Source organism: Heliangelus exortis, chromosome 4, assembly GCF_036169615.1.
Source record: "Heliangelus exortis chromosome 4, bHelExo1.hap1, whole genome shotgun sequence".
Taxonomy (NCBI): Eukaryota; Metazoa; Chordata; class Aves; order Apodiformes; family Trochilidae; genus Heliangelus; species Heliangelus exortis.
The window spans coordinates 26,107,451-26,132,111 of record NC_092425.1 but is presented as its reverse complement, the minus strand read 5'-3'; the positions used below and the strand labels follow the sequence as shown (position 1 = coordinate 26,132,111).

Sequence of the window (24,661 nt, the reverse complement as noted above, 5' to 3'; positions counted from 1 at the left end):
TTTTCCACTTCAGTAATTTCAATTGCAGGGCACAGGAATTTGACAAATATTTGACACACAATTTAGAAATGGTTTAAAATCCAGCAGCCTTTAAATAAGGGCTCTGTTTGTCTGATAAAGCTCAATTCAGATCCTCTAGGGGAGCTGCACAGCCCCCTCTGCACTGCAGTGGGAAAGAGACTGGAAGCTGTTGTGAAAGCAGATGGTTCAGTGGGCTGCATCTGATTTGTAGGCAAGCAGCTCATGTGAGCATGAAGTATTTATTGCACTCCTGAGCTATTCTTGTTTAAATACTCTTACGTAGGTATTGTCTTTAAGTGCCGCAGTTCATGTTATGTTTCCAGTAAAGAAGATGAATGTGGTGGTGCTAAATCCCTACACTCTGAGTAGGATTGGCAATTTCTGCCTGGAGAGCTGTTCCCAGACACCACGAGCATGCTTGCTAAAATTAGTTCAAGATGAGGTGACAGACGTACCTTGCTACTGGCCTAAATAAGAACCATAGATAATATCTCCTGCCTGCCAAGGTGAGCCTGTAATCTCTGGAGCTGAAGGCAGCGGAAACTCTTGGGAGGTGTCTGATGTTAAAAATTTAATTACTCTTACTTAGAACTCAAAAGAATTCAAGCTTAAAGCACTTAGGAAAATAGTTGAGTGGTAAGTATTTTAGCAACAGTAAATGTTTTGGAAAATATCTGGCTCAGAAAGCAGAGAAAAGCTCACTGTGTCCTCTTCTGTCCCCTTAACCTTCCCTTCCCGTTAGTCTTGAGGGGTCAGGTAAAATGGAATATAGATCCAAGTTTCATTTAAGAAAAACCCAAAACATACAAAATAAAACCCCGCAACCATCCTGACATTGGCTCTTCTTCATTTCAAAATCCAGTGGGACCACTTCAGAACTCAGCTAACATAAGAGAATTATGTCTGACCTCCAGATACAAGTCTCAGACAGGTTTCTTTTCCTCCTGGTAATCTGTGATATTCAAGCTGTTTATGTCCCAATAGGTATGCAGTTAGTTTTGCATAAACTGCCATGACAAGCAAGTTTTGCACAACTTTGCTTGGCTTATTTGACATTTTCCACCCAGTCTCTTTGGTCCTGAGGATTATTTTGAAATGTTTCAGAGAAAAATAACTTTTTGCTCTTTGGGAATTGAATTGGAGGGAGGAGAAGGGAATTTCTCCATTTAAAAAAATGTTTTAATTCATGATCAAGCTGAAAATTTAGAAAGCTTTCATGCTCTGGAGTCAGGATCTCAAATGCAGTAAGAGACCTGATGTGGTGTTACGGTTTTTTTTACTACTCTCACAAAGAATCCAGCAAGAGGTTCTCCGAATCTGGAGGTCCCAGTTTGTGCACGTTCAGTGCTAGATAGTGCTTTAATATTTACCAGAGAGAGCACCCATTGTTGCTTTTTTAAATCTCTCATAATGAGTGTGCATGGGCTGCACTGGAGCAGAGCAGTCTTAGCAGGGCTTTCTCCCAATATTACTTCATAATCCTCAAGTGTGCTTCCTATACCTTCCAGACCTTTTTTCCCTTCTCTTTTTCAGATTGTAGTCAATATAGAAATTATTTATAATGGTGTTCTATTACCAAGGCCATCGTTAAAATGTTATTCTGATGTTAACTGTTGAAGGATAATTTTGGGATCTTGTGAAGACAGCACTGCAGGCAAGCAAACATGTAGAATGAATGAGTGAATCTGGAAAAATGAATAATTCTCACCAGAGAATCTGGTGCAGTGAGTGTTACATGAATGCCATACCTGAGGTATTCTGAGGTAATAATACTGAGGTAAAAATGAGTGTTTTTAAAGCAAGCACTCTTGATATTAGAGTCCTACTTTAGTCAGATCACTAGAATATTTATGGTGTGGTCTAGCTCTGGATAGTGCTGCTTTTCTGCGGAGGTTTTGACTATCTGGATGTAAGGCTCCTTCCCATCTTTGTCAAACATCAAACCCCCCTTCTCATCCATACATCCTTGTTGTGTTCCCTAATCTGTGTCCAAGGAATGGCTCCTTTATTTGCCTCACCTGCTGCGAAGTAATAACCCATGTGTCCAACTAAATAAGAGTTGTTTCATTTGCCTGCTGAGCATTAGGGAAGCAAGGTTTGGAAGCAAGGCAGGAAAGTGTTTTTAAAAAATTGGGTGTTCTTGGCTTCTTTGGACTCCACCTGAGCCCGTGGCTTGTTGCCATCTCTCTGCTGGAGGTTTTCTAACTTTTTGGTCATACTGCAGTGGAGTGGGGGATGCATCATATTTGCCAGGGTTGGATTGAGCAGCTGGTGAGGGAGAAGAGAATGGGTTTACTGAAGGAAAGAAGATTGAAAAATTGCCATTTCTCAAAATAAGTAGTAATTGACCTGCATTGTAGCAGCCTAGGTTTAAGAGTTGCAACTATTTGCTCTGGCATTACTAGCCTTGTTCAGTGTGACCTTATTGTACTCTAAAAGGCATCTGTAATTTGTGTTTTAATAAGATAAAGCAATTTTAAAATGTCTAATAAATCTAGGCTTAGCAAAGGGAAGGTGTTTCCTTGTAGCTTGCTGACATATGAGACTTGCTCAGAGTTTCATGGATTTGCAGTTCTAAATCCTACTCGCTCATAGGATCCAAATGGCTGCTTCCAAATTAAAATTCTGTGCAAAGCTACAGTAATTTGGCAAGAAGGGATCTATCACAGCCTGTTATTGTTGAATAGAGGTGATAAGACCTCCTTTGCAGTTTCACACGTTCCCTTTGTTTTTGTGGTGAACTTTCCAAAATTAGGTGGCTAATTCTGACAGGGAGACGAAGTTTTTCTGGCACAAGGAGCTTGAGCTAAAATAATCTGGCTGCAACTGAACTCTTCAGAAAGATGTTGTTACATTTGGAGAATGACTTGACTGCTTCCTTAATGCATTTGATTGCTGTAATCCCTTGGGACAATTCTCCAGGGGCAAGGGAGCTTTCTGATGCACATCTTCAAAGTCCTGTCTCCATTAATAACTTTGTGCCAAGAAAAGACACTCCATAGAACGAGGAGGGTGCAATTTATATAATTGAAGATACCTAAGGGAGTAACTTCTCATTCAGTTAGAAGGTACAGATGTGTGCCTTGCATATGAGTGCATTGTAAATGCTTTCTCTTTTATATCACCCTTGGAAAGCCTGTGAGGGGGGTTTGTAATTTTTTGACCAACATAAGACTAAAACTGAGCACTGACCCTACTAAGGCAAAAACCTATTTACATGTATTGGCTCCAAATCAGACTGCTGTGGTGGCCTTGCTCAACCCTGCTGCTGCCTGAGCTCTGGGAATACATTAACACAGCTGGTACATCTTTGCATGGCTTCCTTTTTTGGGTGAGGTTGAGGTATTAGTGATAAATTGTAAAGCCATGTAACTTGTGGGTAGAACCTCGGTGTTTAAGAGGAGCTGTCTTTGTTGTATAATAGTGAGTGAGATCAAAGGGCCAGCGCTGGATCCCAGTTCTCAGTGGCCCCAGGGGGAGGTAGGGATTTGTCACCTAAAGATGTCTCTGGCCCTAGAATTCATGACTTGTCACCATTTTTCTTCAAATCAGGAGTCACAGCATGCTCCAGGTTAAATGTAGGTATGTTGGGTTTTACTCTTTTATTCTATAAATAAAACAGTTTCCACAGGTATATATAAGTCAAGGTAGGCTCTGAGAGGAAATTAGCACATTAATAGAGCAATAATCATGAATTTAGAGCAGTGAGTTCTTTCAGTAATGGTTGGCTTGGACCAAAATGAAACATCTCACCTCTGTAGGAAGAAACTTCACTCAAAAAATGAGCAGAGAACCTTTCTTGCAAATGCAAATGAAAACCTGGCAAGAAACATTTGCTTCTATAACACAATTGAGAAATCTCTTTTCTGATCAGACTGTAATTCAGTGAAATATCCTTCTTTTCTAGGAAAAAATCTATTAATTTAATAGCATGAAACAGAGATCTGTAGGAATGTATATTCTATAGGACTGTATTCTGTATAAGACCTTTTAAATTTAAGAGAACCTGGCACCCTCTCCAACTGCTTATTTTCTACAAGAGTACCTGTTAAAGTGCAAGAGAAAAGCCCAAGAACTCTATGGGAAATACACTGGCACTTACCTGCAAGAGTTGTATTCCCATAATGTTTATAGGATTTATTCAGTGTGCTGAGATTGTTGGGTTTGTTCAGATCTAGGAGGACAAGTTTAAGAATATCATTGCTTCACAGCATGGAATCAGCATTTCTCACTACATTGTCCAAAAAAGAAGGAATGTTACAAAAGAACTGTGAAACAAATCTCTAAAAGAGAAGTCCCAGATGTCTTTAGCGACCTGTGTCATGCCCATGAAAGAAGGAGTTTCAGCCTTCTAGATCTGTCACCTTTATACTCACTAATCGTAAATATTGACAGAACAGACTGAGCAGTAAGTCCCTAGTAATATAGGAAAAAAAATATGCTAGGTAAGAATTACAAAAATGAAGGCTAGGACAGTCCCATTGAGTAGAAAGAAGTGTGAAGATTTTGGTTAAACCTTGCAAGCAAAATGTGCCTTTCCTGCCCAGGACTAGCCCAGAGCAAGTCCACTGGTTCCATTTAATCCAAACCATAGAAAGGTTATTGCAGTTTTACTCACACACAGTATGATGTCATATATTTTGACTCCAAAGAAAATTAATGCAGTCAATTAAGCTGAACGGATGCAATTCTATAGCCTTTAGTTTTAGTATGATACAGGCTGTAGCGTTTATCAAAAGGGATACACAGAGCTTCTTAGGGAGACAAAATGACCATGTTGGTTTTTTTATATTTGTCAGCATGTCTTTTCCTTAAACTATCTGTGCTGCTATTGAAACTTAGGCATTCTTGTGTAGGATTTTCTCGTTTCAAAGAAAAGAACTGCTTTTCCTCTCCAGCCCTTTTGGTAATACTTTGTATGTTTTCCAACATCCGTTATTTTCCATTTAGAGAATAATTTTTTTTAATACCAAGGGCAGATGGGCTCATCAGAGATTTGAAGTCACATTTGTCTTAGGCATGCATGCTAGACTGGTTATTTAGGCTCATTGAACCTAAACCAAAGATGGAATAGGCTGGAAACATTCACTCCATGCTTTTATGAAATTTTGGGGGATTTCTATTCTGAGCTCCTGGCAGCAATATTCTGGGACCAACATTTCTGGCAGTATTTTGGTACTTCTTAGAAACTGAAATAGAACATATAAAAATCTTGTGAAAGCTTCTTACACATTTTATTTAAAAATAGACATTGAAAAGAACATTCCCAATTTTAACCAAATGATTCATCTACTTGCAGTGGGTTATCAGTGCTGGTACTATATTTGTTCACCTGCTTTTGTTTCCATAGCAGACCCCCCCTGGTTTCCTGTTGTTGGTCTCTGCATGCATCTTCTATAGCTGGTGTTCAGATCTCTGTAGTTTTGCCTCCCTGCTCATTTGTTTGAACAGCTCCTCTAACTTATTTCCTATAGACTTCTCTCAAATCTGACTGCTTATATCAACTTAATTTCTTTATTCCTGGTAGCATAGTGAGCATTTGGTCATTCCAGAACCACTGAGAAATTTATTTACCACTGAGCAGTATAATGAAATAAAAAAAAAGCAGGAAGTTATTGCAACAATTTTTATTTTTAGATATGACAACATATCAGATCCCAAATACCAAAATATTGAACTATTTCTAAATATCTAGAAAAATGCCTCATGTTCTATGATTCTGTGACTGTAATCATGGCTTTTGCCCAATATCACTTTCATTTTGCCATACTTACCTAGAGAAAAGAGAGCACTGAATAATCCCTGAGTAATCTTACAGAAAAGGGAAAACAAAGATACAAATACTAGATCAGTGCAGTGAGAGTGAGAGAGCTGGGATCTCTGGGTAGAAAAGGACACAACTGAAATAAAATCTGGCTTTGGAATGCTTCCTTGGCATTGAGGAACCTTTTGCCCTTCATTAACAAACCGTGGTGGGTTGGTCTCATCCAGCTGCCCATCTGGCTGCTGTCTCACTGCCTCTCCTCAACAGGACAGAGGGGGAAAATAAGGTGGAAAAAAAGCTTGTGGATTAAAATAAAGACAGGGAGATATCTTACCAATTAATGTTACAGGCAACAGTCTCAACTTGGGGAATATATATTTTCTTTATTCACAAAATAAAAAGAGACCTGGGTGGCAAAAAGCAAAGACATGAAGACAAAAACTAAACCACCTTCCTCCCACCCCCTTCTTCCCAGGATAATCAAATACAGAGACAGACATCCAATAAACATGTCAAAATTGTGGTTGTTTGGTGCAAACTTATGTTGCTGCAAGGACCCGGTTCTTAAAAACCCATCCTGCTTTGTGTTACATGTCATGCTCTGCATCCTGGCTCTTGTAAGGACTGAAGTGGTGCTGAGTCTCACTGAGGTGTTCCAGCTCTGCCAGGAGAACTTGTTCCTCCAGAGGAGCTGCAGTCTTGAGCTGTGTCCACAGAAATAACCACAAAAGTCTTTGTTACTATCTCCTCTCATCTCCCTTAGGGGCATGTTATTTGAATGGGGTTTCTTTCCAATTTCTACTTGGTTTCCTGCTCTAGGCATTTTCTCACCAAGAGAAAGTGAGTGGATTTAAGTGTTGCTGCTACTGGTAGTGGACATACTTACCTTTTGCTATCTTGTTGGCAAAGATGCCTTTATAAGGCTGTTGTGGAAAAGAAGTACAAGAAAGTGCTGATGAGTGGGATTGTCCCAATTTCTTATTGCTGCAATAGCAGCAGTTCCAAAAACGTCTGATGCTCCTCAAATTGAAGAAAAAAAAAGGCTTAATAAACGGCTGAAAACCATGTAGTTAGAGCAATCGTAGCCTAGGAAATAAAATGAAAATAACGTAAGACTTCCTAATCCTTACTTCTTTTCACATAGAGAGAGAAAACATGACGGTTTCTGAGTAAGTGAAAATATCTACTGGGGCAAAAACATTCAGCACACCAAAATACCAAAAGCAAAGTCCAACACAAACTGCTGTTGCTATGCTGCACTTTCACAGCTACGTTTCTTTCACCCTACATGTATTTTCTATCTGTCAGACTGGAAGTGGTGATGCATTGCATAGCCAATCATACCTGAAAATGGGTATCTTAACTCCTTTAAAATCCCACTCACTTGATAGAATGTATGGTGTTTGCAATAACCTTTAGCCAGAGGACTTTTTTCTGATAATGTATTACTTGAAAAAGCATCCGGTAAGAATTTATTAATGCTGTGATACAGACACTATTGATAACTCATTTTAGAATTAGTTACTTGTGAAAAGGGCTTTTACATCTAATATGTATTTCTTTTTGTGAGAATAGCTTCTGCAAAAGATCCAATCTTTCCAATTCAGAAAGTAAACACAATAAAAGTATTCATCTATTGCTTCACTTTGCTGGGAGGCAGCTATGTAAGTGAAAAAGCATGACACTGAATAATAAACAGCACACATTCATCTCTTCTAGGAACTGGAGTTGTAGCCCACTATAGTTACCAAAAGATAATACCTTGTCGCGGCTTAACACTGGCCCAGCAAGTGTTATCCTTTATCCTGGCCCAAACCAGGACATACCTATATAAAATTTTATTGAGATAAAAAAAAAAAGAGCTATCAGGAAGCCCTTACTGTTTTGGAGAAGGAAAAAAAAAGTTTTAAGAATTTTTTTTTTTCTGTTGCTTAATTCAACAAACCACAAATGCTGTATTGTCATTTCCAAGTATACCCAGCATTTGTGTGTGTATATACACACACACACTATATATATATATATATATTTATAGTATATATATATATAAGTCCCCTGCTTAGATTAGGGGGAAAATTATATATTTTCTAACAGAGCAGTTATTTCTTTTAAGTCCTCATCTGATATTTCAATATGTATTAATTACTGTAAGCCATGTAGTTGGTCTTTTACTCTGTTAAATGTTTAACTTCATTTTGCCAGCTAATGCTGAGGACTTTGTATTTATTTTTAGGTTAGATCAACTAGGGAAAGGAAAGTAAAAATTCTTTGACTTTAGAAGCTTTACTTAATGTGTTGTAAAAATCTGAAGACAGATTGTGTGTGCCTCCCTGTGTTGGTGTATATACATATTTTTATGCATTTAGCTTTTACCTTGGACATTACTTACCACCTCTGTGAGAAGGCTAGGGAGCTTAGCTGCTGGCAAGGGGCAGTTCTACCTGTAAAATGCACATTTATCAATGTGTTTTCTGGAAAGAAGTTGTATATTTTGTTTTTGGAAGTGTCATGGAATTGAAAGAAAAAACGGTCTGTGGTACTCACTTGTGGGTCATTTCAAGAAGAGGATAAAGAGTCATAACATGCACTAACAAGAGCTTTAATACAGTTAATGCCCTCAAATAGTTTTAAGTTGATTTTGTTCTTTTTCCTTTGAGACTTTTTATTTTAGTTTAATTTTACAGAACTTAAAAAATACAAAGTTTGACTTACTTATATAGGTAGTTGGTAAAACAAGTTTTTACATGTACAGCAAAGGCAGCACAGACTTGTCAGCTAAAATCTTTGCATGAAGCTGGCCTGACACTCGGCTGATTTCCCTCCCCACGTCAGCAGGATGAAGACTGCCAGTGAAGTGCTCCCTCTGCCACTTTTCTATGCAGAGAAGAAAGAAGAAAAAAAAAAAAGTAGCACTTCAGTCAGAGTTGCTGGCCCAAAATTTGTCCAGCGAAGCATTGGCTCATTCAACTTTAGCAGATATATCTTTTTTGCTCTGCCAGAGGAGCCAGCCAGACAAATTTCTCTTGTTTTTTAATTTCTTTTTTTCACAGAAATTTTTGCTTCTGTTTGTTTTTCATCAATGGTGAACCTTGTGCACTGAACCACCTCACTGAAAGGTTTTGCAAAGTCATAATTCTGCCATCATTTAAGTTTTCTTTAAAGAACTGCTGTCCTCAGGATGTCATTAAGAAACCTGCACTTTTCAGGGCAGTTTGGTGCAACTAAATTTTTTGTACTAGGGACTGCAAAAGTCTCTATCAAGCACCGTAACCTCGAACTCACAATATCCAGATCTGGGTACTTTGGGCTTAAGATCACTCCTTATTTTGTGTAGCAGCAGCTTTACCCCTCTGCAAGAGGCATGTTCCTTCTCTGTGCCAGCAGCTACCTGCCTTTTCCTGGCCTTTTCCTGCCTCCTTTGCCTTCCATGCCAGCACCACAGGAAAGGGCTGGGAAGCAAGGTGGGCTGGAGCAGCTGCAGTCACGGGTGTTGAGAGGTGAGGGAGCAGGGCTGAAAAGCAAGGAGAGAGCCCCCAAAAGCTGGGCTGCTCCTACTGCTTCACATCTCGGGGTTGTTCCCATCTCTCTGCATGGCTGGAGGAGTTGTCTGGTTACTGGAGCAGAGGTGCTCTTTGTGCATTTGGTTTCCATCTTCCTCAAGATGTTGTTGCAAGCCACAGTGGTTTGTGTTAACAGCTTTGCACCATGTACCAGCTCAGACACAATAACTACTTTTGTGTTCTTCAGGGTAACCAAATTTATTTTATTTCTGTCAAATGCTTTGCTTCAGGCAAGGCTTGGTGAAATGAAGGATGAGACAGGGATCCCCTTCTTAATTATTGAACTATGTACCCATTTGTCCTCAGAAGCTTCTGATTTTTGCCACCAATGACCTGTGTTGTTTGAGATAAGAACACAAAGCCTGACAAAAGGAATCTGCTCTGGCATCAGGATGGATGCTCTTGTGTTTGCTGCCTGCTGGTGCGTGGCACTGCTGACTAGAAGACTTTCTACCTATATAGCAAGTTGTTTTTATGCTTCTCTAGTTACTCTAGGATGAGGTCACTCAGTTCATTAATGATTTATGTTTATGTAGTGCTGCCTTTCTTCAGAAAGCTTCCAAGGCAGCTGGCAAATTTACTTCCACACCAGCAAGTACCAGAAACTGATGGTCAGTGATTTCTGTGTGTAGGCTGTGGTGCTAATGCCCTCTCCCCTTGGATATACATTGGGGTTAGACATCATTGCTTCATGATGTTTGTGCTGTCTGTGAACTTTGTGATATGAGGTTCGTCAAGAAGGAATTTCTCAGACTTTTCTATTACTTTTTTCTTTTTCTTTCAAGTTCTTTTGACTTTTTTTTTTTTTTTTTTACTTTTGTAGAGCAGGATCCTATTCAATAAGCAATTTTATTGCATTGCTTGAGTCAGCATGTAGCAGAGTTCAATTTAGATCAAATAAAGAGATTGAAATCTGGTCACCTAATACTGGAATGTGAATTTTCTAGCTGTGTTTGGAAATAGTTTAGGTATATATTCAGGAATGACACTTGTAGCTGTAGAACAGTGTCTTTAATTGCATTTTAAATGGACAGAAAATAACTGAAGGAATTTTACCATCATAAAAGAATCTTGCAACAGTTGATGACCTACCTTAATATTTAAGGAAGTGCAAGGAATTCAATATCATATGCTTTTCTGGACATTAGAGGTTATAATTAGCTCAATAAGCAGAGAAGCAAAGAATCTTGGCATCAAAATGAAGAAATAGTAATATTTCACATTTTCCTCTTTCAAAGTGTATTAGAAGGATTTCTAATTGAAGATGTTTGTAGTCTTTGAGAAAGAACATGATACATTGTTTTGGCAAAACAAAAAAAAACCAATAAAAACCCCCTACACACAAAAAAAAACCCAACAGCATCAACAAAACCCAACCCACCACAAAAAAACAAAACAATTGCCTTTATTTTGTGAAGGCAGTTGTACATACAAGCTGTGTTGAAGGGAAGCTAAAGCCCAGGAAAGTGTTGGGGTCACATCTATTGCTTGTTTTCCACTTTATACTTAAATTCTGCCAGGGTAACTATAACCAAGCTCTGCAATGAAGTGTCCTTTGATTCACACCTGAGAAAGCTCCCTGTGGACAGGGCAAGTTAATGATAGCCAAGCATGGCTGTAGAGCTGGATCCAATAGTCCGATAGAGAAATACTCTCACAGAGAAAGCTATAAATTTATTTCAATTTAATTGCTGTTCAACATCATACCTGGCAAAACAGTATTCAGAATGACTAAGAGGCAAAGCAGAAGAAACCTCAGGAATTATTCTTCCTGCTGTTATTAGAAGTGTGAAACAAAACAGGCTGCCTTGTAGTATCTGCAATTAAAACAAAGTGTTATTGCCAAAGTAGCAATGTCTTATGAAAGAAAATATATTTTGTTTAGGTTTTTAGGAACTGGATGTCAAAAAAAAAAATTCTGATTTTACCTAATGTGTTACCAATTCACCACTGCTACTACCTGCAGAACCTCACAAGAGAACAGGCCAAAGACCCACATAGTGAAGGTAAAACTCCAGCAAAAATACAGCCATTTTCCTACTGCAGTGCCATCAAGCTCCCCTGAGCTCAAGTGAGTTTTCCATTCCTCATCTGCAGCAACACTGTGTGGGTCAAACAGTCTCATTTACCCATCTGTATGTCCCCCAGTGTATTTAGGTGCAGCTCAGCCACCTTGATGTGCAAACACAATTAACTTCTGCAGCACCTTTCTGTGCTGGGGGAGAGCCAGGGAGTGCAGAAGCAAGCAGGGGCTGTGGCTGCATTCCGTGTGTCTGTCTGTGTGTCTGTGTGTCTGTCTGTGTGAGCAGGGGGATGGCTGGCCCTGCAAAAGCTGAATTTTTCATACTCAAGGTTTTCTGAGAAGGCTATTCCTCCCTTTCAGTTTGTGAGATCAAAGCTTCCTTCTTACTCAGTCTTTTGCATGCACTTCAATTTTATCTATGCAACCTTGACTGGAGAGATGGCTTTTTAATGGTTCCAGCTTGACACAGGTAAATGACAATGTCAACAGCAAACGTTCTGCAGGTCTGTCAAGTTAAATCTGATTTTATGCTATTACTCATGTCATTGTTTGGCTTGTGATAAATAGGGTTGTACTTCTAAGAAAAAATATGGAAGTTTTCTTGTTTTTGTTTCCTACATGTGGAAATTACCTTCCTGGCTTCTGATTTTCCTTTTTCACACTATCACAGAATGGCTGAGGTTGGAAGGCACCTCTTGAGGTCATGTCATCCAACCCCCCCTGCTCAAGCTGGGCCACCTAGACCTGGTTGCCCACAACAGCTTTCAAGTATCTCCAGGGTTGGAAACTTCACCACCATGGGCTGGGAGCCTGTGCCAGTGCTTGCTCACCCTCACAGTACAAATATATTTCCTGATGTTCAGAGAGAACCTCCCATGTTTCAGTCTGCCCACTGCTTCTGGTGCTGTCACTTGGGGTCTCTGTCTTCTTTACACCCCTTTTTTCTTTCTAGCTTGTTCCATGCCCTTGCAGGGATGGGCCAGAAGTATGGACCTGTGGAGTACTTCTGGGAGTCAGCTCAGATCAGATTTGGGTCCTCTTTTTTCTTCTTGCTTTTCTTACTTGGGTTTTTACCTCAGAAGAGGATTCCTTGTAAAGCATGGCTTAACACGACAGTGTCAGGAGATCTGGGAGAAGTCTCCATTCCTGCCACTGCTGAAGACTGGAAGCTGAGCATTTTTACTGCTTGTTTTTTCCTCAGATACCTCGTAGCTGTATGGGTTAAATGATATTTTGTGATATCCTAGAGTTCTAGGACGTGATGCATGGCAATTATAATAGATTAGATTGCCAAGGTTTTTCTTATCTGGGGATATAGTCACTCCTTTTTGAGATATTATTTACTAACCGTGATTTTTAAGTATTCTGTTAGTTGTAGAGCTTTTAATTGCTCATTCTGGATGTTTAGCTTTTTATTTATTTCTCAAGACAGCATACAAGGAATTTGATTTTGGCTAAGGAGTAAAAAGACACTTTGCCCACCTTATAGTCTACATACAAGCAAGAACATGATTTGCTCATTGTATTTGTATGGACAGAAGAGAAACACATCCTAGTCTGGTGGTAGCCCCTTCTGAAATAAAACTCTCTTGAATTTCTTATGCATTTTGATAAAATGTGTAGCTTGCAGAAGCCTAGAAAAGGGCAGGTTAAATGACACTTAACAGCCTTTCCATGGCACTCTGTGTATGGTGTATACAGGCACACATACACGTGCATGCGCATTTGTGTATTGTGCTCCCTGCAGGACCCAGCCCTGAAGGGGCTAAGGAGTCAAATGCAAGTTTGACACACAAATGCCAACATGATCTTTTATGACCACCAGAGATCATTTCTTTTCCTAGCTTTAAGCAGTTGTGGAAACCATGTGATGCATTGTCAGAGAGGATAATTCAAAGTGATGATATTTGTATGATGTGTAATGCTGAAGCATCTCAGGCTCTGGAACAGAGAAATGGATGTATTAGTGGCCACCAAAGTAATGCCTGAAAGTTTTGGTTTGGTTTGGTTTTAATTTAAAAACTAAACCTTGGTATCAAAATGTATCACGACTTGTTAGTTAAACAGCTTGTATCCTAATATGAACTTGATTCTTAAGCCTGCCAATTCCAGAAGTGCTTTTCTGACTTATACTGCTTTTCATGGCTAATAATTTATTGCAAGCTTTTGTCAGATAAGTTGTGTGAAGAAAAAAAAAAAGTATTTTTAATTATAGGAATTATAAAAATTAATTGTGAATCATCTTAAAAGTCTGTAACACTGTTTCAAGTAAAAAACAATCTACCATGTTCAAAAGAAACCATGCAATTCATAGAAGGATGATGGTCTTGCTCATGATAGGAAACACTGAGTCACAGTTTTCAGTATTTAACTGAAAGACATCTCTACACTCTTGCTTTTCTCAGGAGCTGTTGATACTGGCTTTCTCTGTCTGATGAGAAATACTTTTTTCTTTAAATCAGAAGCTTCCGTTGCATATGAAAAAAAGCATTCTGTGAGTAATGTTGGTTATATTTACCTGGGAGATACTGCAGATAGTATTTTCCTTTCAACATGTTATTCAGTTACCATGAGAAGTTGAAACATGTTCTTAGAAAAACAGGTCCTTGAATAGATAGGGGAAAAATATGTATCAAGCTCCTTTAGTGAACAAATATTTGATAGTTTGCCATGCATAATTGCCTCCTAGTCTTGTGTTGTGTGGCAAAATAACAACCATTTGGACTATGTGCAAGAACAACTATTGTCTGCAAAGCTGAAAATAGACCAGTTGACCAATTTGTACCAGTTGTAACTCTAGCATTAGGGTAGGTATTTTTAAGAACCTGATTTTATAATGGCCTTTTTCTGTTCTAAGGCTTTGTACCATTATTATGTGTTGAGGTAAAGTGTGGATTATGAAAGTACAAAATGTGAAGTATAGAACTCTCTGTCCTCCAACAAAATCTTGAGAAACTGAAACAACTTTTTATTTCCTTATTTCCATTCTGGTCAGCCTTTCATGGTATTTGGGCCTCACATCAGTATTTCTGTCTGCTGCTGATTACTGTGGGATAAAGTAATTTGTCCCAAGTGTATGCAGAGTATGCATTTACTTGGCTTTTTATGCTGGGAATAAGTATTTCTAATAATGTGTTGAATGTTAGGGTAGCATTGCAAAAGAGTGATAGAATAATTTCCTAAACTAATCGTTCAAGGCCCAAATCTTCCACACTGGCCTGACATTCCTGCTGGAATTTCCTTCTCATATAAATGTTTCTCTATACACCTGGCTCCACTTCTTTCCCTGATAAGAAAAAAAAAAGTTATTGAATAGAAGGAAGGACTTTTCTGTAGGCTTATTACTGATAAGGAATCTCTTTGCATGCCTCTAGAGCTTTGTAGCCAACACTGACCATACTTTAAGTTTCTTTTTCTCACACCTTGAACCATGCAAGTCTGTATTACACCCAGGAGTTCAAAGTCTTTCTGACTCTGATCTTCAAGAACAATAAAATAATTCATTACTCACAATAAAATAATTTATTACTCATGTGCCTCAAAACCTTAACCAGAAGAAGTAAAATTGACCCTCCATAAGGGCAGCCATCAGTAGATTTACTGCTTCCATTGAGGGGATAAGCCTGAAGTCCCTTGTTTGCAGCAAGCTCCTTATTGCAGGTGCATAGAATGCCTGGTGCCTGCTGTGCCACAGCCATTGGCATTGGATGGTCAGGTGCAGAAGGAGCAGGGAAATGTGAAATTAGCAGACACATCCCCATCAGTGATGTTCTTTGCCAATTAGCAGCACCAGGTCTGTGGGGGAGGGACTGTCAGAGCCTGTGCTGGAAATGGCTTTTGGTTGCTTGGAGGATTTACAGTAGGAATTAACAGAAAGCTTTGCACTGGTCATTTATTACTGGGGGTGCTCTTTGGTGAAAAAGCAATTACATTCTTGCCTGTTTTGCTAGCTCAACATCGACCTGATACCCTGTGACAAGCCACGGACTTTTCATGCTGAAACCATTTCACGTGCTGTTTTCAGTACTACACCTTGTGCCCATAAACGAGAGGGTGGTGCTGAGTCTACCTGGGAAAATTAGATTTGTGTTTGATCCATGTGTATGAGATAATTTACAGTTGGAGTTCCCAGTTACACACAAGTACCAGTTTTTTGAGACCTTCACAGTATGTCATAAGCAAAAGGAATAATTTTTTTTTTTAATTTGGCCTGAAAAGCTGTGGATGTTTCCATATCACTTTTTCAGATTTCATTCACACCTTGAAGACCTCCTGAATGTAAATTAGCACTGAGTGCTAATTTGTTGTTTCTCAGTTTAAATGAACTTTGCCTTCTTTCAGCTGCATTTACTGGGATCAGCACTGATCTACATTATCTGTCCTGGCAGCCTCAGCGTGCCCACCAACACATAACCCATGAGCTTCAGCAGTAGCTGAAACAGGGGCAAATAACCCCACAATTTAAAGCCTGCAAGCTGTTCTGTTTGGTTGCCAATGGACAAATGATGCAATTGTCCTTGTCTTGTCAAATGGAGCATGATTTTGTCAATACCCTAATTACATTGTTCTCAAAAAAAAAAATTCTGATTTGTAGCTGCTTGGGGACATAAGGATGAATGAATATAGCAAATACTATTAAATAAGTGTTAGAGTGTGGGAATAGAATGGTTGCTGCAAAATCCCTGTCTATTACTGAATTTTAGTTAGATGCTTAATGAAGCATAATAATCACTAATAAGACTGAAAAACTTTTGAGGAAATTTTTATATCATGTTTTCATTCAAAATTGCAAAAATACTCTCAGATTTTTCAGTGTAAAACTAAAACAAGTGAAACCAGAAGAAAAATCAGTTACCAGAAGAAAAATCAGTTAGAAAACTAATTGTTACCCCATGCAATATTACAAGTTGTTTTCACCAGTTTAAATTTTTCCTACATTGCAGTCTATTAGTATAATTTGCATTTTTTGTATTAACAAATGTGGGGGGGGGTTGTAAAAAAATGGCATTTCATGCTTTTAGCCAGAAAAATAGTTGAAACTTATTTTTACATACTCTAGTTGAAGGAAAATAAAACTTATCAGAAGCTCTCATTTTAAATTTAGGAGGTTGTTAGTTTTTCTTTTAAGAAACTAGAGTCATGTAATGCATTTTTATTTCAGCCAAAACTACAGTAAAAACAGTGACATATTTTTCTTGAGATATAATTGATTTAGAACTGCAGGATGTGGCTGTTTGGAAGGAAAAATAAGAAAGTGTTGCTATTTCACTAGTTAGAAAGAGTAAAGAAAGACCATTTTGTATGAAAGTCTCAGAGGAGGGAAATCCAAAGCTAATGAAAGTTTCCTGGGTAGCAGTATCATTTTTTCTTTTTTTCTTTTTTTATTTATTTTTTAGACTGCAAACATTTCAAACCATTTACAGGCAGAAATTGCTTAGTTTAGAAGCACCCCTCAAAAGAGGGAAAACATAAAAAACATACTCTTGGGCTAGCCTAGTAAAAGTGAAGTAAAATTCTTTCTTTCTCCCTTATGCCTAGGCAATCTGGGAGAAGAATGCTAACTGATCCCCAGCAGTGTATCCTGATTTCTGATCACTTCTATTAAAGAAAAATCCCCATTTCAGAGGAAACGCAAGACTGTGTGAAAGTAGATAATACCACACCTCCTCTTAAAAAAAGGTAAGAAAATGCTTTTCTGCTGATCCTTTAACACCATGATGTTTTCATTATTATTTAACAATTCATCGAGTTCAAGGCAGAAGTGAAAATTTATATAATCATTGACTACTGAAGTACCTACTTTAATCTGCATCTTCTAACTTATAAACAGAAAAAGAGAGCTTTTCCACATTAAAGGAGGAATGTAATTCATGTATTACTGTCCTTGGAACTAATTTTTGTGTGGCTTTTGTGTATATTTTTGAAAAACAGAAAACAAGTACTGCACACAACAGCAAATACTTTATTCCATTTCAAGCACTAAAGTTACTCTTAGCCATGCAAAGATTTATGTAGTCAATGCTCTACCAAGCAGCTCTCCTTTTGCCCACACAGATACACAGAGTGCTTGTAGAATGCTGCCACTGGGAGTCAGTGCTAATTGTCCATCGGTCAGGCTTTTATCAAAACAGATCTGCACTGTTTTCCTTTCTGACAGGTTTTGGATTAACTGGTTATTTGGAAAATATTTACAACCCTGCTTCCTTAGACATCTCAGTTCTAACAAGAATTAGAAGATGCTGATAACAACTAAAACATCACTTCCTGTGTATGCTTCCTCTGAAAGTGGAATGACAGCAGCATTTATTTGGGGTTTTTTTGGCCTGGGAAGAAGGCTGGATTTGTGAATGATAGGTAATAATTTCTTTCTAGAGCATCCATTCTGGAATGTGGTCCCAGGGCAAATGTGTTCATCGATGACTTTGTCTGCAAATGCCCTACTCTGTACTGCATTCCTATAAAACTAAGTTTAGTGTCTATCTAATGTAAAAATGCTGTCTTCGCTTTTGCACAAAACAATATGGTTCTGGTATTCGAAGTTATTTATGTGGTTTAGAGAATGCGTCCTGCCTGACCAGGACTATTAGGTAACAAAAAGTCCTGCCTTACTTGGGGCTGTCTTGCCAAAATGTGTGTGCTATGTGACTGGTGTGTTATGATGTGGCAAGAGAATGAATGGTAGGTAGATACTGGCCACTCAAATAATCAGATGGAATTCTTGGCTTGTTAAGAAAAAAAGGTTCTGTTGTCTTGAGATGGTCATAGTCATGAGGACACTTTTCTATCAAAAAAACCTACTGCATCTCAGCTCCACAGATGTTTTTGAAACAGCAACTTGTGAGACATCATTTGTTAATGTATTTTGGGTAGGTAATGTTCTTATTTTTCCACAGCAGGAAGATACAAGGTGTGCCACCACCAGTGGAAAGTGCTCTGTGAATACAGGATGCTTTCTACCTGCTCTCTAGCCCTGGATTCCTATAACACTTTTGTGTAAGGATTACAGATTCTCAGCTATCGTGTTTCCTTTTAATAGACAACATTTTTACATGCTATATGGCACATATACATGCTATGCACATTTTTTTTCTTTGCCAAGTAAATACTGCAATACACACTGGCCTAAAATATTGAGAGAGCAGTGTATAAGAATGGTCAGTTGCAATATCATCTCCAGATTAGATAATATGAATTTCATAAATAAGGTATGCAAAACACATGTTTCTGTATAGAATTTGCATATAAATTTTCTTGCAGGAGAATTGCAGCTATTTTTTTTTCCTACATGTACCCAGCATTCTTTCATAATCCACCACCATATTCTGCTGCTTGAATATTCTGGTTTTTTGCTGCAGAAAATAGGACAAAAACTTTAATAGGAAATAATTTGTACTATGACTAGAGATTTTGCTCTATCCATAAGGTTCTCTTTGTTGTAAATAACTTCTAAGTGTTGCATCAGTTAATTTTTAACAAGTGTAATGAAGATGTTATTTTTTCTAATAAATGCATATTTTCTAGCTCGTTTTACCATTCACATTTATGACCCTATCCTCCTTCTCCAGAGGCTTCAGTTTCCTTTAAGGCACATTTTTTCTTTTAATTCTTCATTTAGAAAAGTGAAGGAATAGGAAAACCTTTGCTCTTGTATGTTCTATTGAAGTTTTTTATTTCATTCATTCAAAGTTCTTTTTCCCCACATTGTTCTATTAATTTCTTGTTTACCTTCTTTTACCACTCTTGTTCTTTGTGTTTACCCAATTCAAATTCTTCCATACAATAACTGCTGACTATGGGTACTTTTGATTATGTTCTGTCAGTCACTTCAGTAGAAGTACAAATTGCAAGGACTTCATGAAATGAGTCACTGTGAAATAACCAGCTGTGCAAATGATCTATTTATTTATCTTAATGAAGGCATCCTGCAAAGAAGACAGAGACCTTGGTTTAGTTAACATTTTCTAGCATTTTTTTGTGATTAATTTTCTAGATTTGTAGGCTTTTTTTTGTGTTATGCTTGCAAAGAATTTTTGTGAAAATTAGAATGAACCTCAATGTGAAAAGTGTCTTGATTTGTGAACCCTCTACATACTATTAATGTGGATGAATCTGTTGTCTTCTCAAATTTAATATCACAAAACCAGTCGGGAAGTCTTTTGCTGTTAGTGGATTCTGACTTCATGCTCTTCTGCAGCTTAGCCTTCCCTTGCTCTCTCTCTGGCTGAGCAACATCATGGCCTCATTCTAGCCTGGTGCAGAACTGATCCCATCCACCAGAGAAACTGAGTCTCTGTTCATCTAATCTGGGGTTTGCCCACTCAGTGCCTCTGACCCTGCAGGGCTGAGACTTGGGGTAGTAGCTGGGTAGTGTCATGCCCACACTATGTGGGAAAATCCCTAGAAACCCCTGTGCTTACTCCAGCCAAGGCTGCCCACCCTGGGCCCCTCCCCAATATGTGTCCTACTTAGAAAGAACCAACTTCTTTTTCTCCCCTATGACTAAGGAACAACAACTAAGAAGATGACCTGAGAGCTGCAGCAATCTAAAATTACGTTCACGATTCCATGGAGAGTATTTTCTGATATCAAATTAACTAATTAGTTCAGAATATCACTCTCTCTGCAAAACTGCACAGAACTTTGAAAGTTGAAAACTCGTGTGGTTAAATCCATCTGCTGATCATGGTAGAACAAGAATTACAGGATTTGCACAGTAAGAATTCTAAAGACTTTGATGATCTAAAACCAGCTGTAGATATTAAATATTTCTTTCACATACAATTTGGAGAATCTACTGATTGTGTATATTTCTCTCCATGGCAAACAGGTAGGGAACTGGAGGCTACCAGCCTGTGTGTCTGGGTATTTAGTCCTCCTCTTTCTAAGAGCTGTGAGATCCCTGCCAAATATTTACCAGGTTAGCAACTTGTCAGCTTTTGGAAGTTGAGTGGGATGGATTTTTTTTTATTATTACTGTCAGGGATGTGGGAAGGCATTGGATAGATGTGTTATAATGTGAAAGCTACACCTGACAGCTGTGGGCTCTCCAAGACAACCTGGAGACAGTGAAGTGAATGGCACAAGCTCCTGTACAGAAATTTTTTCTGAAAGGTAATACTGTCACAGTGAAGAACTGGGCTATTTTTGATCATCTGCTTTGAACTAATGGTAAGACAACTATAAATAAAACAACAAATGAACAAAATAAGTTGCCTTGTCACATTTGTCGTGTTTCTTCAGCTGTCTCAATATATAATGTCACCAGTTAACTTCAACATTTGCTCTGTTTCCCCAGGAAGGTACCCAGCATGTAAAAACTTTCCATGATAATTTTGCATTAATAGTTTTCTCTGCTTTTACTTCCTTTGGATAAGCTGGATAGTATACCTATGTTAAAACTGGAGCAGTATTTATGTTCAGTCTCTGGGTGCCTGTATCTATTTAAGTCTTTGTACTTAATACAGAGTAAGAGTTTCAGAAAAATGAATGTACTTGGTTCTAAGGCAGAGCTAATTTTTGTTAAATTATTTTATTGCAGTGGTATTGCTTGGGTCTAATTAAATGTTTGTTTATTTTAACTGCCAAGTTATAACTGGAATTGAGGTTTTTGTTCCTAGTTAGAGTCAAAAGTTCCAGGCAAGATTTCCATTCTCAATGGGACCAAAACAACAAAGCCTGAGTGGTTCCTGTGTCTTTTCGTATGTTCCAAATTTCTTATGTCAGGTCACTTTTCACAAGGCCAGAATCTGTGTTTGCAAAATTCAGATCAGTTTCTCTCTGGATTTTTATTTTTGTGGTTCTGTTGATGGCACAATCTTATGCAATAAATCCAGGTTTAGTTACTCTATAGGTCACATTCTTTTAATTTCTTCTATGCTGAATGCTGAGAGAATATAAATTAAGAATACTGTAGGCAGAATTATCTGTGGGCAAAAGATGATTTATGCTTCCTCTATACTTTTAGAACTGGCCCAATGAAAGTATTCTCTGGTTATTTTTTGCAATGCTGTACCAACATTAGAATTTAAAAGTTCAAAATTGGATCTTAGAGTACTCAGGAATTCAGGTTTGTATGTTTGGGACTGGCAAAAACTGACACAAATCCTGATCTGACGTTGCTAAAGTGGTGTTTCTGTTTATGGTGTCCTGTCAAGCATCCAGCAGTATATCCACCTAAATAATCTTGGAAACCCTAATGCAGGAAAAGACAATCATGTGTTTAATTTTGATATGACTTAGTCCTTCCTTGAGCTGGAAGCTGGCTGTAGCTACGGGCTTTAGTGGCCAACAAGGATGGAGAGATGTTAAGTTATTTGGGAAGTTCTAAGAGAAGACACTCGTGTGGATATCAGAGCTAGTTTATGCTACAGCACATTCAGTACCAGCAATGGACCCCCTATTTGCTCTGTATTCTGGGATTTAAATTCCCTGTGGCCTTCCTCCCCTCTGTCTGAATGCATCTCTCAGCTGAAGTGTAGCTCAGAGACTTACACTTTTTTTTTTTTTTTTACCTAACTCAGGATAAAACCATGCCATCTAGTGCATATTTTCACATATTTCGTATGTTAATATCTAAAAGTAAGACTTCTTCCCCTAAAAAGAGTAGTTCTGGAGAAGAAGTAAGTATGAAAAATATTGAACCCATAGATGATCTCCACTAAAAAAAAATCCTCTTCCAGGCTTTTTGAACTGTTATGTTACTCTGTCTATGTTTTAAGGAAGTCCCAATGTTGCAGTTTTTAATGGCTATCTTGTTAGATCTGGAAGATACAATGTGCCATTATAATACTTTTATTGCCTATGGAGTAGCTTTTATTGAGCCTGTTAAAGCAGATGTTTACTCCTTGGAGGAACAAAGTACAGAAAACATTCAACTAGAGAATGTAATTTGAAGAAAATAATTTTCTGTGAAAAGGTTTCTATGTACTTCCACAGCATTCAGGTAACCAATAGAGTGCTGTAAACTACAAGGCTGTTAATTATACTGTTTAATATAGTGCTCATGTATAGCTCTATTTTTGTGTTAAATAGAAAAACTGAAAATATAGTTTAAAATATTTGTTATATAAATATAAAACACTAATAGTTGTTCCCACTAGTAATCAGAGAAAGGAATAATAATGGAACAAAAATACAGAAAACGTGTTCTGCACTATGTGACTTTTTTACTATAGGGCTCTGCAATTCATTGGAGATGTGACTTGCTGAAGCATTTGGCTGTGCAGCACAGATATAGTTTTGACATATTAAGGATTTCATCATGTAATGACTCTTGTAGCCTCACAGTACTGCTAGTGCATAGTTCCAAAGAAGCCTAAAATGTAAGATATTTTACTGCCAGAACAGAGATTTAAAAATAAGGGAAGCTTAAACTTGTGTTTGATTTCAAAATCTTAGTGGTTATATAATTGTGTTGTACTTCTTGTTTCAGTAACAAAACAAAACAAAACAAAAAAAACAAAAAAAAAACCACGACACACACACACACAAAAACCCCAAAACACAAAAAAACCCCATCAAAAACGTGGCTACTGCTGAAAAGGATAGTAACCAAAATAGTCGCTCTGAGGCACTGGGAATTGATTACTCAAGTACTGTAAAAATATTGTGGTTTTTTGCTTGTAAATTAAAGAGACAGAACACAATTTCATTTTATTTACAGAGTAAGCCTCTTCCTTCCTCAAAAATCACTGCAAGGGAACTGTATATGCCCATGTTGAAAAATTGTAGAGCTGACCATGATGGTTTTGCAGTTCCTTCTCACTACAGACAGGTCTCCCAGCGTCTCTTTCATGGTCTGGAACATATTTGGTCACATGGGATGGAAAGTTCCAAGTATTTGTATAGGAAGACTATATTACAGTTTTTTACAGCAGAGTTTGATTCAGTGGTTTATTTTTTTCCCTAGCTTCCTTTTTCCCCTGACCCCCTGCTATTTCAAGATGTAGTGACATTCAGCTTAATTATAGTATTCTGTGAATGAAAGAGTCCTAGAGACTGGCTCTAAGAAGCAATACTGTCCTCAGCTGATTTTGTCTTTCCTCATTTAAGTGTAGAACTGTTCATTTAATTATTTCTGAGTACCTTGTCAAGGTGAATGTTCTTGCACTTCACTGTGTCCCAGTGTCATCATACTTTGTTGAGAAATGTTTCCTAGTACTGAATCTAAATTTTCTCTGGCAACATTTTGTCCTAGAAAATACTTAGAGCCTGGTAAACAACCCTACTCCATTCATTCTTCTCTAGTCTCAGTGCAAAAGTAAACAAAGTTTAGTATTGAAAGACAAAACTATCTTTAAGGATTTAAAATTTAATCACTTTGTTAGTGAAAACAATACCATCAGTATATTTACTTCTGCTGAAGTATTATTAAGTAGGCTGAAGGTATCTTACTTATTTTCCCTAGTCATGGTCCCTCATGGACACCAGCACCTTTCCAAGGAACCTGGCCCAGCAATTTTAGAGTTAGCAGACCAAACAATAAATTTTAAAAGTCTGCCACTTCAAAAGAAAAGGTGGTACACATGATCACCTATAGTTTAATAATTTGTAATTTGTATTAAATGGTAGCTCTTCAGAGTTAAAATACTGCTGAAAGTTGGCCCCAGAAAAGTCAACATACAAACTCATGAACTGCCACTTTTCTCCTAATTTCATGACCTTGACTTCAGAAGTCCCCAAATTCACGAGGCAGTGATTTTAATCTTTATTTAGGCTTCACATGTAGCTAATCTTGTTTAAATCCCCACTGCCTCCTTATTTTCCTCCACTTTCTTTTCCTTCTGTCAGCTCTACATCCCCATCAGTTTGCCTTAAAGGCCCCGGGTGGATGAATCACTGATTCCAATCTGTACCTGCTTAGATACCAATTCCCTTTTAGGGACAGCAATATCATGCTTTAGCTCAGTAGGCAGTCATGCTTTTTGAGCAATTTTGACATCTAGAACTTTTATTAGATACTGACTGCTATGCTCTACTCTCCATTTCAGAAAAGCACCATCTCTGGGGTATTTTTAAAAACAAATAAAATAAACCCAGCTCTTGACTTGCATGGGTATTACCAGTCCCATGAAGATTCAGCCTGGTTTAATCTTATGTTGACCCTTAACTTTGCTTTCTTTTCCACTCATCAGTTGTTCATTCATCTTGGGTCACCTGAACATCGACCTCCTTGCTTTCCTGCCTCCCATCAGTCCTCTCCTCCTTCACACTCCCAGGGAGCTCCTAACATTTGTGCTGGCAGTTTGGTGGGAAGTTGATACCTTATCTCTCCCTTGCTAAATAAAGAAGAGA

General features: G+C 38.0%; 1 protein-coding gene across 1 annotated transcript in view; it reads left to right on the top strand.

The window, feature by feature from the left end:
- Positions 1-24,661, top strand: part of CRACD (capping protein inhibiting regulator of actin dynamics) — a 129,573-nt gene that overhangs the window by 41,874 nt on the left and 63,038 nt on the right. The window contains exon 2 of the mRNA XM_071743477.1: positions 16,907-17,047. The gene's annotated coding sequence lies outside the window, so the exon portion shown is untranslated. The remainder of the gene's footprint in view (positions 1-16,906; positions 17,048-24,661) is intronic.